This window comes from Schistocerca americana, chromosome 6 (assembly GCF_021461395.2).
Source record: "Schistocerca americana isolate TAMUIC-IGC-003095 chromosome 6, iqSchAmer2.1, whole genome shotgun sequence".
NCBI lineage: Eukaryota > Metazoa > Arthropoda > Insecta > Orthoptera > Acrididae > Schistocerca > Schistocerca americana.
In genome coordinates, this window is record NC_060124.1 from 170351000 (window position 1) to 170365939 (window position 14940).

A 14940-nucleotide genomic window follows, 5' to 3' on the forward strand; every position below is an offset into this window, starting at 1 on the left:
AACACAAAAGCGTATACTTCTACTGTACTAGCAAGCTTTAATATTAAAACACTTCCTATATCTAACATGAACACAATCAATCAATGCTCAGATATCAAATAACACTGAACAGAAAAGCGTATACTTTTACTGTACTAGCAAGCTTTAATATTAAAAATGTAAATCTGACCCTCTCTTCGCGCCGAGCGTGCTGTCTTTTGGGTTTATTTGTAGATCCAATTATATCACCTGCGAGCTTTTCCTCTCTTTTCCAAGAGTCAGTTAGGTTAGCTCGTCGTAGTTGACATGAAACAGAGAACAAAATTACTTTAGCAACGTCCAAAAACGTTTTCTGTCACGGATTGGCCATTTTAACATTTTGAAATGTTCGGATAATAAGTTGCCGTCTCGTTATCTAAGAATAGATGATGAATGCAGCTAGCCTCTATCTCTGTGTATTGTCTTGTCTGTATAGACGTGTATCTGTTGCCTTTAAGATACCTTCACCTTCACACATAAATTTATACAGTAAAGTAAGGCCCTCCCCGTTTTTGGCTGATCCGTGATAAGACAGGCGAAAAATTAGACTAATTAAGGATTATCAGTACTATCTCTATTTTCATTCGCTCTCTCTCCTTCTCTCCTTTATCTATGGACAGTTTTTTAATATAATTTTTCATTACGTGAAGTCAGCCAAATAGAATCTTAGGTGGAGTCCTTCTTCTTGGTAATCAGCGGCTGGCTTGCTGTAAGAGATCTTTAAATTTGTTATTATTGTTAAACACTACAGTCAGTCGGGAGAATCAATCGTGTGGACAATTTGTTCCTTTTACGAAAGATTGCGAGTTTCAGATGTGTACGAAGCCTTTTTGGACGATTTAACACAGACTTAGTAATTGCAGGCTCTCTTCGACACAGCTGAAACTTCCCCACTAATTACAGGGCCAACGTGATCATCAAATGATTCAGAAAAAAACTCATTCGTTCATTCACTCCAGAACAAAAACGTCACAAACCTTATTTATGGAGGAAATCGTGTATTAAATCCATCTCCATTACATGTCCAGATCTCCGGTGATTCCACGCCTTAATTATTTTCCTTTTACAGTCTCTTTCTCTTCAAACAAACCGCTAGCGGCACAAATGTTAATTGGCTCGCTTTAGCGAGAAGAAAAGCAGAATATATATCTCTCAGAAACACGTCAATCACTCAACAGATACTCCAGAAGCTGTCCTAGTTACCACTCTAACAACCATGGAGAATGCATATATGCATCTCTGTTATTTCGAAGAATAAACGCACTAGAAAATACTTTGGCGTCGTCGAGCTGTCGCCGCATATGTTACGAGAAAATCAGGTCAGATAACTTTTCCAATGTGAATGAATGTGGATGGTTTGATTGAAAACGATTAATTGGTGCGTGGTAGAGGGTATCCGTGTCAAAGATGAACATACCGGCTGTTATGTAGGTGATGATAATGTTCTGGATGATCAGTGTGTATGACATCAACTGTGTATTGTTACATCATTCACTAAATATGCTCCTTTTTTATTAACTACCACCAACTCTGTTATTGATCTAGAACCAATATCGCTCCTTGTGTACTTACGAATGTATCTTTTCGTATATAATACGTTAGTTACTTTCAAGTCATTATATGTGCAAAATTATCGTATCTTCTCGTCATTAGTGTTAATTTAGGCTTCTCCGATATTTCCTGCAGTATCTTTGATAGGAATGTTTCCACATAAAGCATTCCAGTCGTCACATAGAATAGTAAATCTATCTTACAAATCTCTTTGATAACAGATTGTAATTTCTCGTAGAATCTCCCTGTGGTGTGCGTACTGTAAGACCTTCGCTACACTCACCATCAGATTACTTGACTTGTCGCTCTAATGAAGTAGGCGAGTGTCAGCAATATGTCTCGTGGTCTTATAGTGGCGTGTTTATCTTCTGCCGTTAGGTCAGACGATAGAAATGCCACTTGCACGCTTAGAGTAGCAGATTGATGGTGACCAACTTTAAACAGAACTTGATTAATTTTCACACACATTTATTAAAATAATAACAAGCATAAAAATATTTTAACTTGGTTCGGGATGCTATTTACAATTGACAATCTGAAGTTCCTTTGGTCTTGGTACGTTAATCTTATTGTCACATATATCTCTGATACTTGACAAAGTGTCTGTACATTTATCTTCATGGCTATGTACAGGAATATGGTAATCTTATTAGGCGCAGACTGAAACTTGACTATAGACTGGTACAGACAAATGTAGAGCTCGTACAGACTGATACAGACTAATGCAGTCTGGTATAGACTGGTGCAGACAAATGCAGACTGGTACAGACTGGTGCAGACTGACTAATCGGAGGTCTGTACACTCATTATAATACCTCGCGCGTGCAGGTATCACTGCGCGAGTGTGATTCGCGAAGAGAAAAGGTTCTACGTTAGCAGCAATCTCATTGGCTGCGTTACATATTAATACTCGGATCAGCGGAGACGGACGAGCGCTGCGCCTGCGCTGTTGTGCTTAGCGGGACGTGCTTTAGTGAGAAAGTTGTGTACGCGCTGACTACGCGGGACTATTAACACAACACTCCCCATCTCTTCTTTCCTATCTTCTTCTCGACAATAAATCTCTATATCATCATAAGTCCTCTCGGTATTTTAAATCGAATTGGCATATGTCTCTCATTGTGAAAGATAAATGCTGTTTCTTTATTTTTTGTTTTTGTTTTGCATTTCTCGTCTACCATTAAGGCAATTCCTCCTTGAACTCTCATTTTTTGTCCCATTCCGCTGTATAATAATGTAATTCCTTTTCTGTTTCTCTTAATATTGCTAAATTTATCTGTTGTAATTTATTCTGCAGCTGTCTCTGACATTCCAGATTTGCTAAATGGAGTATGTCAGATAGACCAGATCGTTTGGTTTTATCCTTGTCTCCTCACTTGAGTGAAGTTTTTAATGTAGATATGACCCAGACACACAGAGCCCCGCTTGGAAAGCCGGCCGGAGTGGCCGAGCGGTTCTAGGCGCTACAGTCTGGAGCCGCGCGACCGCTACGGTCGCAGGTTCGAATCCTGCCTCGGGCATGGATGTGTGTGCTGTCCTTACGTTAGTTAGGGTTAAGTAGTTCTAAGTTCTAGGGGACTGATCACCTCAGATGTTAAGTCCCATAGTGCTCAGAGCCATTTGAACCATTTGAACCCCGCTTGGAAGGTTGGGGAGGTGGGGTCTCCTACCCTTAGTCGGTTGCCTTTGTTAGGCTTACTTTAGTCTTCTTCCCGCGCTATTTTCCTGGAGCTTCCTTCTCCTCCTATATGTAAAACCCCATGGGAATGGTTGCTGCGCGCGGCTTCCCCCGTCGGAGGTTCGAGTCCTCCCTCGGGCATGGGTGTGTGTGTCGTCCTTAGCGTTACTTAGTTTAAGTTATTAGTTTAAGATAGATTAAGTAGTGTGTAAGCTTAGGGACCGATGACCTTAGCAGTCTCGTCCCATAAGACCTTACCACAAATTTCCAAAATGGTTGCTGCTGCCGCCCCTTAAGCCGCTGCGGTGATCGCGTGGTCCCACCTCTCTTTGCAGAGAAGTAACCTGTAACCTGTAACCCTAGACAAGGGATTCTTTCCCAGTAGAACTGTGAAGCAGAAGCTGAAGAGCAAAGTGAAAAACATTCTTAGGCCTCGAAACCTTATGCCGTCGAGACTGAAAAAAGAAGATTTGGCCCAGGGATGTCTGTAGAAAAGGAAACAGATGAGGTCTTAAATAAATAAATGTACCGTGGCGAAACAAGCGCTGTATCATTTGAGAGATACAGAGGCGAGCGAGTGTGGTGGGACTTACTCAGTTCACTGCTAGTAGCGCTACGTCACCATAAGCATCTGCGCTTAGCACACAAGGATTGCACCATAATTAAGAATGAAACTAAAAGTTAAAGTTGCTTTTTCAGACTTTGTCAACATATGCATTAGTGTAATAATGTTTAAACTGTCGAGTCTCAGATTGATTAGGTCAATATTTTTATCTAAATACATCGTTTTACGAAAAATAAGTGGCACTAAATAATAAAGAAGTTGGTCATAATGTGGAGATGTATGCCAAAAATAGCTGTTAAAAGTCTCAACGTGATAAAAGCAATATGCTGGTCAGAATCCACTATTTTAAGAAAAACTGAAGGCACTAGCCAGCCGGTGTGGCCGTGCGGTTAAAGGCGCTTCAGTCTGGAACCGCGTGATCGGTACGGTCGCAGGTTCGAATCCTGCCTCGGGCATGGATGTGTGTGATGTCCTTAGGTTAGTTAGGTTTAAGTAGTTCTAAGTTCTAGGGGACTGATGACCACAGATGTTAAGTCCCATAGTGCTCAGAGCCATTTGAACCATTTGAAGGCACTAAATTTTAGACTTAGAAATGTGAAATTTTGTACGACACTTCAGTTCAACATAAAAATAATAACTACGTGACACCGTTAAGCTACCCCTAATTGTTTTCGAGTAATTTACTGAAAACTAATTTGGAACAAAACTTCCTAATTTGTAGTAGATTAAATATCTGTTACATTAATGCTAGAAAGTTTCGGTTACAGCACGTGATGAAACCTATTAAATAATACAGCGACAACAAGTTTTAGGACCTTGATGTTAATAACAACCAATACAAGGTCTCTTAAAATGGTAGTTCAGAGGTCATGTTCTGATGTCAGTTCGGTTTCTAAATTGTAGAAGGCAAAGTTTTAATGCAGGCGAGCTAAAACTTTTTTTGTGATTTTAACCAACTTACCTACATGCATGCAAAAATTATGAAGATTCTAAATTGATTCATAACATTGTTATTAAATATTGTATGTCCGAGAAAGCGGCCGTTTAGAGACTGCTACCGTGTGCATATGGCAGATGACAGCGGGTGTTCCCTTGGCCATCCGCTGCGCCAGATATTTAAATACAGCCCGAGAGGCAAGACTAGGCTTCACTTCGCACCCAGCCACTAAAATCCGCGTCAGTCAAACGCCATAGTGCGCGCTGCCTCAGATGATGTCAGAGACAGGCTGCTGCAAAACACTTATTTTCAGTAATAATAGATAGTGAACTCGCTAGGACTGTACACTGCCCTGAATCGCTTAGATTTCGCGAAACTAACTGTTAGTGTGGCTCCCGTAATGTTAACAAATCCGGGTGACAAGTGGTGACAGTTATTGTCCAATTTCGTGGCGAGCATTTATTTTGGTCGTCAGTGGTCAGGGCAAAAGACAATTTAGTAGGAACTTACCGTAGAGGTCGCCTTTGAACTGTTCATAGTGCTGTTGAGGATAGAGAGATTTACTGTCAGTATGAACATAATGAGTATTACAATGTTATGCATGTGGAACTTTACCAAATGTATGTATCAATTAGAACTGAAAATCTTCATTTATAATCATAGTCCTGATCCCGCGGAGGAAACAGGGAATAGAAACATTTCTTTCAGTGGGCTGGAAAAGAAATGTGGACTTGCAGACTGGGAACTATGGTCATTGTGTTCTCCGTCGCTTTCTGGCTGACAACAGAACTAGTTGCCAGGCTCTCGTAAAAGACGGAGAACAATATTTAAAACAATTCCAATTTCCTTTTATGACTAATTAATATTATTATGACATTCAACCCGCAGCCCCACAGTATGCAGTGTCAGACATAACTGAGGGCCCATGTGGTTGCCGCCCACATAGTCCCAGGAAGCGAGCCCTTAGGGGGAGCACTCTTTGTCTAGTCCCTCACCTGCAGAACAAGCTGGCATGGGTGACCTCGACAGGTGCACAGCTTCCACCATCATAGCTCCGTGGATCACTGAAGCACACAAAGCTTCTTACCAACGGTAACGCGGTCGTCCATAAGTTGGTGCCTGTGAATATCAATTATATATTCAGGGCACTTCAGGTCGAGTCATCTGATTTCACAAGACTATACAATCTATATGACTGGAGACTGAAACTTGAGCTAAATTTTACCTTACAAATAGGAAAACATAGTTTTTACTTTCAAAAAGAGCCGTCGTATTTTACAAGGGTATATTTTTTGGCACATGCACATACCTTCTTGGAGTACTTTTAATATTACTTCTAGTATAAAAAATTTCAGTTACCTCATACACAGCTTCTTCCTGGCGCATGATAAACGCCCAGACGATAGTCAAAGTATTCTCATACTTTTGTGAGAATGGCTCCAGTTGCTGCAATCACTGTTTTGCTGTGCGCCGTCACATAGTATCCAACGTTATTGGACGGGAAAGAACAAAAAAGGAATTTTTCAAAAACCTCACAAAACAGTCATATCATACGACCTTGGATGCCAAAGGTGCCTGCCACACGAGATCGTTACTCCCCTCACAGCTGATCTGTGGTAGTCTTATATGCTGATGCCAGAGAGATTAGACTTCACCATGTTGAAAAGTAAAATTGTCACGTTCTCGTAATTAGCGACAAAACCAGATATCCAGCATAGGTAGGTACGTTATTTCTGTGACAAAAAAAGAGGAATGAGCCATAAATCTTTCATCAGGGAAGCACACAAAACTCATGAAGGATTGGAGGGTTTCCCTCGCTCTCGACTGTGGCACTTGACAGTTAAGCTCTCCATGTTCTTACGTCGTTCCGGTTCACTCTACTACTTAACTCTACTCTGTAGAGTGAGCGTGAAAGAAACTTATCTTCTCTGTCGGCGCCAGAGATTAATTCACGAAACGGTACACATTGTGGTTTATTAGCATGAAGGACGTCTTTAGAAGATAACAGGTAGGAGTCCTGTACGGTCTTAAGCACAAAACAAGCCGATCAGACACAGGAGAAACGGCTATATCTCAGATGGTACCACGGGTAGACTCTGTAACTCTTGTATTAAAATCGATACGGAATATTCGTAATAGGGTGCAATATGTCACAAGACCTACGGTATGAGCAGAAGGATGCCGAGGCGTTTCCAGAGTGGCGGGTTGCTGACGTGTCACGGTGTCATGCATCCGGAGACAGTGTTCTCGCTCACTATTGGCGAAGCAAAGCTCCACCATACAGTAGCACGAAATCTCCTTTGCTGTGATTGCGTAAAGCGCTCGAGCCAGAAGTTCCCTTGTAACGGCAGGAACTCCGATTTCGTTGCTGGCAGGGTCAGTCTAGCGGAAGCAGCCACAGCGACCGATCGTGTGTGGCTAGCCACGGAGTAGAAATTGACGGCTGTCGTGAGATAGTATAGACCCCTTATTAAAGAGGATATCGGGGCGCCGGACAAAGAAAACGGTCGCGATTCTGATGGCAATAGGAGAGGAAAATCAGATTAGGAAACGTATACTGATACGACACGAGTGTGAGGCCAAAGTTACCATACAGAATGTGTTTTGACTGAAATACTGTCAAGGATGACCAAATTGCTTTAAAGTGCGTTTTAGGCATTGTTGGATTACTGTACCAGCAAATGACACGTGTGACTGTAATCAAAGAGTGCGGAAATAATTTTGTTTGAACACGGTGCAGTAGCAAGGGTTACAGACTGTAATAAAACATGGCATCTCGTAAAACATACTATATCCGCTTTACTTCAGATTAGCTCCGACATATATACAATTTTAACCTTACGGCATTACAACAGCTCAACGAGGGTACGACCTGGTGCCATCATCTGCTACAATACGGACGTCTTTAGAAGATAACAGGTAGGTGTCCTCTGGACAAACATTGGGAGATGTAAAAGGCGTGCACGTCTACAATCACAACCTTCTCATGTATGGTCTGTCTATTACAACCAGACGCTGGTGTGCGTGTCTTGTTAACTCAAGGGAAGTGTTATAACTTCTGTAATCTACGTGCAAAACTCTGTTGAATGTTTTCTACGAATAGAAGGGGCACACGGGGTGACAGTTGACCTATGGATTTTCCCTTACATACACAACCACTGTTTGTAAACTGCTGGTGCATCGAACGCCTTGTACTGTAGGGGCTGAAATGCCGTACTCTCGAGAAAATAACGCAGTATGCTCGTAACTGAATTGTACTTGTTGACGCGGAGAGCGCAAAATGCCTTTCGTTGCTGTGTTGTGGTCATCTCGACTCTCCACACTTTGGATTAAGAACGATCGAGAGGGCGAGTGAGGAAGTGAGCTAGTTCAACGAGAGAGACCCCTACCGACAATTACTTCAACCGAAAACTTATAACTGTCGGCGAGGTAAACCTTTAGTAAGATAAAATCCGTCCCCATTTCATATCTTCATTTAATTAGAATTATAGTCATTTTTTCTGTTTTCCGTCGTTCAGTTGTTCCAAAATTCGTGGACGTATGTTCCGTCTATGTGACTAACGGAATGTAGTTTTTTACTGGCAAACGCGTTTCTCTTCTTTTATGTGTGAAGCATCTTGGGTGGCTATTTCCAGCGTTGTTAGCCCATGTGTGTGGTCCTGGAGATGTGTTCACTAGTCTCCATGCTCCAGTTGGCCGACTTCTGACGTTCTTTCACCCACATTTGTTTCAACACATCGCATACATAACTTGCACTTTATTTTTACATGACCAAATTTACAGGACCTCGCATATTCGCTAACAGCGCTTGAAATCGCCACTTAAGAAGCTTCACAAATAAAAGAAGCGAAACGCGTATGGCAATAAAAAAACTGCCTTCAATTAATTGCATAGACGGAACATACGCCCACGAGAATTATAGTCTTACGAAGTCAGATGCACGTTTCGGAACACTTTTTTAATGGAATTCGAAATCTCTTCGGAAGACGAGTTCATTCATGTAGCCAGTGAGATCAAATAATGAGCTGTACTGGCATGAAGTTGTTATGGCATTTAAATCGTATGATGAGCTTAGCTTGCAAATGCGTGCTTTACTATATAAATGCATTGAGTTCAATAGATAGCTAATGGATGGCTTTTACATGTATTCTAAAACGAAACACTGACAGTGTGAGTCACATGGTCGCTGTTGGTAAACAGCTGGCTTTTACATGTATTCTAAAACGAAACACTGACAGTGTGAGTCACATGGTAGCTGTTGGTAAACAACAAACATGGCGAATGGAGTAGCTCGTGGTGATGATGAGAACTGTTTAAAGAAGCCTGTTGACAGTGCTTTCAACAGTGTTCATAAAGTAAGTGATCTCCCTTTCAGTGACTCAGACGCTGAAGAATCGCAAGCACCAGTTCAAAGGGAAAGTAGTACTGAAAGTAGTGACGAAGACGACGATGTGATGATTGTGCACCGGCAATTTCGTTACTGGCGCATACTTCGATGCAGGCTAAGCAAAGTGAAGGAAGGCGAAGAAAAAGTTAAAACAACACTGTTATTTTTCCCTTCGATGTTTATAGTGTTGTTTGTGAAGATTTGGTGAACAAATAGAATGTCAGTCAATATCTGAACTGCATAATTTTTTTTGGAATATATAGGGCCATTGTTCGGACCGAATTTTTGACGAGACAAATGCTTGCGCGAGAAACCTATTGAACAAGAAACAGAAAAACTAACAGGTCACAGTAAGTGGTTTCTGACTACACCGGATGAGACTGGGGTGTAGATTATAGACTGTGAAGACGATCTGATAGCTCTCTTCTCAGTCAGGTAACGCACAGTGAAGGAGTATTGAAATGTATTTTTTAAATCTTTTTGATACTCATATTTCCAACTCATTATGTAGCACAAGATCCGACTTCAGGACCAGGACACAGCAACTGCTAGAGAATGCACACTAATCGTGGCTGACCATGAGCAGGAGACCACCCCCGATGAGAGTTCAGACAACAACATGGACTCATTTCCCACTGCACATACCCCCAACTGAGAAGAAAAAATGTCAAAAAAAGATGTCTTGTGTGCTACTCAAGAGGACAAGGAAGTGAAAGCGTATGGCAGTTTAAGAAGTGTGCTGTTCCTCTACATCTAGAAGACTATTTTAAGGTCTGCCACACGCAACTGCCATACAAGCTGATACGTAAAACAGTCGTACTTGCTGCTCTGTGTTAAATTTGATTTCACAGCAACCAGTATGGTATTTAACTATGATCTCATTTGGTTCATGGCGGCTACTGAAACTTTTCGTAAAAGTATCTGACAAATCAGTTAAAGCTAAAAGGCCAGGCGGTCGGACTCAGGTATAAGAGTGTAAACAACGCCAGAGTTACCCAGGGAACTACAACACTCAGAAGAATCGCTTCTCGGCTTTTGACAAGATCAATGTGTAGTTCTGTTTTAAGAATAGAAATGATAATCTAAATTATAATTAAATCACCTATAACTAAAGAAAAACACCCACCCACCTCCCCGGGAGTCGGAACTCCCGCACCCTAAGCTAAATTAAGAAGGAAATAAACTAAAAAACTAAAAACGTGCATCTGTATCTTCTATTCCCTTAAGGCATGGCTGTCTGTAACATGTTGTTGCTTCGTGAACAATCAGTAATGCTCTTGCCTCACGAGAGAGATAAACAGTCCCATGACGTCATACTGATAAGATTATCTGGGCGTGGCAGGAAGTAAGCCCGCTCAGTAGCGCAATGGCGGCACCGGAAGTCGAGCAATTCTGCGGATCGCGCTTAGTTAAAACTCTAGCGCGATCCGCCATCTCTGCCAGCAGTCAGGCGAAGATCGTTCAAGGTCACCGGCCTTCCAAAGCGTGAGCGAAGACAGCCACTCCGCTGTATCAAAGTTTTTGGCTGTTTACTTCCTTCGAGGACAGTTGTTCACTTAAACAAGTGTGTGTATACCAATCTTAAGCCCCATCTGATACGCTAGTAATTAACATATAGTTCCATTTACAGCAATCGTAGATGGCGCTCTGTCTATGTCGTACGAACGAGGACCGAGAGGAACTACGTTTTATCCCAGTAGCGAAGGCCTGTCATCTTGCTGCGTATAACGACTGAGCCTGGCATTAGAGGCCAACTTGGCGGAGTTTACACCGCTATACCAAACTGCGGCCGACTGGCTTTTCAAGTTGAGCACATTTCTCCGATACTCTTGCGAAAAATTTCAGAAGCCAACATTAACGAGCGTTTCGTACTCGTCCTTTCAAGAGCTTTCGAATTCCGTTTAAAAAGTATGTCTTTACATTAAAGCAAAGTGTTCTTTCTTGTTTCTCGGTTGATACAAGTGTCAAGAGTAAGGAAGAAGGAAGACTGGGTTTAACATAGAGATCATTAGAGACGGACCGAAAGCTCGAATTCTGGCAAGGATGGGGAAGGAAATCGGCCGTGCCCTTTCAAACGATCCATTCCGGCATTTGCCTGGAGCGATTTAGGGAAATCATGGGAGGGCCGGGTGAGGGTTTGAACCGTCGTTCTCCCGAATACGAACCAGTGTGCTAACCACTGCGCCAACTGAGTATTACCTGTTGGGCCGGCTGGCGTGCCCGAGTGGTTCTAGGCGCTACGGTGTGGAACCGCGCGACCTCTACGGTCGCAGGTTCGAATCCTGCCTCGGGCATGGATGTGTGTGATGTTTTTAGGTTAGTTAGGTTTAAGTAGTTCTAAGTTCTAGGGGACTGATGGCCTCAGAAGTTAAGTCCCATTGTGCTCAGAGCCATTTTTACTACTTGCTGTGATGTAATCAAGCGTTAGCCATCTGTATCGCCGAGGCACGAAAGCCACCCCACATGGGTCATAAAATTTAATATAAGCTGTAACGAACAGAGCAATTACCCTGAATGAATCATGGACCTCGCCGCATGTGGGGTGGATTTCGTGCCTCGGCAATACAGATGGCTGTACCGTAGGTGCAAACACGAAGGACAGTATGTGTTCAGACTGCATACTAAGATGTGGTTCCTAAAGAGGGGCAGCAGCCTAGTTGTGGGACCAACAGTCTGGATGATTGACCGATCTGGCCTTATAACTGCAACAAAAACGGCCTTGCTCTGATGATAGTGCGAACGGCTGAAAGCAAGGGAAACTGTAGCCGACATTTTTCCCAAGGGCATGAAGTTGTACCGTACGGTTAAATGATGGTAGTGCTCTTGGGTAAAATATTCCGGAGGTAAAATAGTCCCCCTTTCGGATCTCCAGGCGGGACTACTCAGAAGGATGTCGTCATCAGGAGAAACAAAACTGGCATTCTACGGATCGGAGCGTGGAATGTTAGATCCCTTAATCAGCTAAGTAGGTCAGAAAATTTAAAAAGGGCAATAGTTGAGTTTTTTGTGTCCTCGACGCCACTGTTGAGTCTTGTACCATAGGAATCAAGTGAGAGGATGTTGTTTGGCGGCCGATATCCTCTTTCTACAACACAACTGCACACAGGTATTAACAGAGTTCTTTATTTACATGAGCAGGAAGCTACTACTGCTATCAGAGTCCACGTGTTGTGGTACAAGGTCTTCAATATTAGTCCACGTTAGCCTCACTGCTAGTGAAGTACAAGTCTCGCTATGCGACGAATGATGGATGCCAAAGTGGAGTGCGAGTTGGTGCGCCAGTGACTGACCGGGTGACCTAGTGACTGAGGCCCTCCTGTTAGCAGCGGCGATCTAAATACTTGCTGTCGAGAGGGCGTTGGCGGCATGTTGCTTGCAAATCTCTCTTTGGCCTCTCTCCTGATACATGTGCTTGATCCAGTGCCTATTATCGATGTTCTTGCAACATCTTTGCCGATCGGCGTGCTGGCGACAGCTTTCGCCAGCAAATTCCTTCCCCGCCCCTCCTCCTCCCCGAAATGCCGCACGGTTGTCATGTAGGGAAGATGCGAACGACAAACGGGATGGAGGCGTGTAGAGAAGAGCCGGGAGCTGTGACTGTGGAGGACGTAGTACTCCCGACCATACCCTGCCATCTGGCTTGCGACGCAACAGGAACATCCCCTAGATAACTGCTGCCAGGGCACACGTCCAAGTCTGAGCGCGTGTGCTGGGGCGATGACGGAGATGGTTAAGGCGTTGGCGGGTCCAGGTCCACTAGGTCGGCGAGTGGGGACGACGACTGGGGTGAGGACGCATCGTCCATCCCCTCCTCCTGGGGTGCCCTGGTGACACCAGCGGGTGGCTGCGAAGGCCGTGCGTTCCTGTGAGGCCGTGAATCTGGGGGAAGAAAAGCGGCAGAATCACTGGATATATGACACCCACGAATTTGATTCTGGCGGCAGCGCTGCAAACCATCGCACCTGCAATCAAGGACACGTAAAAGCCAATGCGTTTGTGGATCATTCCTCTTTCCCAGCGCCCATGGTTGCCATAAACCCTGGAAAGAACGAGACCGCGAGGCGCAAAGCCATACTTGCGGACCATTGGCGGCGCTGGATGCTGCGGTGGGTGTAGTAAGTGTAGCAGCGTCTGATGTCGGCGGCCATGCGGAAGGTCCGCCGGTAATGGTCAATCTCGTGAGTGGGAGCGACAGCAGGCGAGAAAGAGATGCAGAACACTCTCCCATGTGTGGGTGGTGTGATGCTCTGGCAGCTGTTGTTTAAAAGTGCATACGAAGCGTTCTGCTTCTCCGTTGGACTGGGGGTGAAACGGGACACTTGTTAGATGACGAATGCCATTTCGTCCACAAAACTGTTCAAAATCACGTGAAGTGAACTGTTGTCCGTTGTCCGACACAGGTGCTTCTGGCAAAGCTATGCAAAATAGAGGACAACGCTTGAATGGTGCTACGTGATATGTTGCAAGCCCTAGGCAACGCAAATGGGGACTTGTTAAAAGAGTCTACGACTATGAGCCAACGAGTGTTTAAAATGGTCCTGCAAAGCCTATGTGCACTGATTGCCATGGCAGTTGAGTCATAGGTCAAGCTGAGAATGTCTGTGGCGGAGCGGATTGGTTTTCCGCGCATGCGCGACACTGACTTCATGTGTTCAATATGGGTGTCCATGCCGTGCCAAGTACAGTGCCGGCCCGCTAACCGTGTAGTATGAAAAATTCTCCAACGTCCTTGGTGAAACAAGCGCAACACATCCTTTTGCAACGCTTTGGAAATAAGTACACGGGATTGTCAACGGTAAATATGAACTAGAATTACACCTTGTTGTACTGAAAGGCTATGCCGACATGCAAAATATCGGCGCACAACTGAGTTCTGGATACTGTTCAATGAACAAGGCCAAGACGTGTGAATGTAATGCAATGAAATTTTGAGACCTGGGTCTGTTTCCGTGACATGTGCAATATTTCTGTGGTGGAAGGGAAAAGTTTCCAGCAAATCAAATGGCTCTGAGCACTATGGGACTTAACATCTATGGTCATCAGTCCCCTAGAACTTAGAACTACTTAAACCTAACTAACCTAAGGACATCACACAACACCCAGCCATCACGAGGCAGAGAAAATCCCTGACCCCGCCGGGAATCGAACACGGGAACCCGGGCGCTGGAAGCGGGAACGCTACCGCACGACCACGAGATGCGGGCTCCAGCAAATCAAAGTCCTGTGAACCGATTTGGCAACAAGATGCGACAGATGCATCGAAAGCGGAGTCTGATCCAATCTGAAGACGAGATAGTGTGTCTGCATTTCTATAGGTCTATACACAATTTCATACTGATACTTCGAAGGCAACAAAACCCAGCGTTGGAATTTTTGAGCAGTACTTGTAGAAACCGGCTTCGATGGATGAAACAAGAACTGCTTCTGATCTGTCACTAAACATAACTTGCTACCATGCAAATAGTGATGGAATTCTGTCACACGGTACCCATTAGCGAGAGCTTCTTTTTCATTTTGAGAATAATTGCACTGAGTTATCCACGGTATTGGTGATAAGTTGAGAAAACCATCCCGAAACACACGTGCTACACAACGCCACTGTTTCCTGCGCATGTACCCCGAAATCAATATGGGATATGATCACCATGCACACGTACACAGGCTGCACAATGGGTTGGCGTACTCTGGATCAGGTGGTCGAGCAGCTGCTGGAGTATAGTCTCCCATTCTTGCACCAGTGCCTGTCGGAACTCCTGAAGTGCCGTGGGAGTTTGAAGACGTGCAGCGATACGTCGACCGAGAGC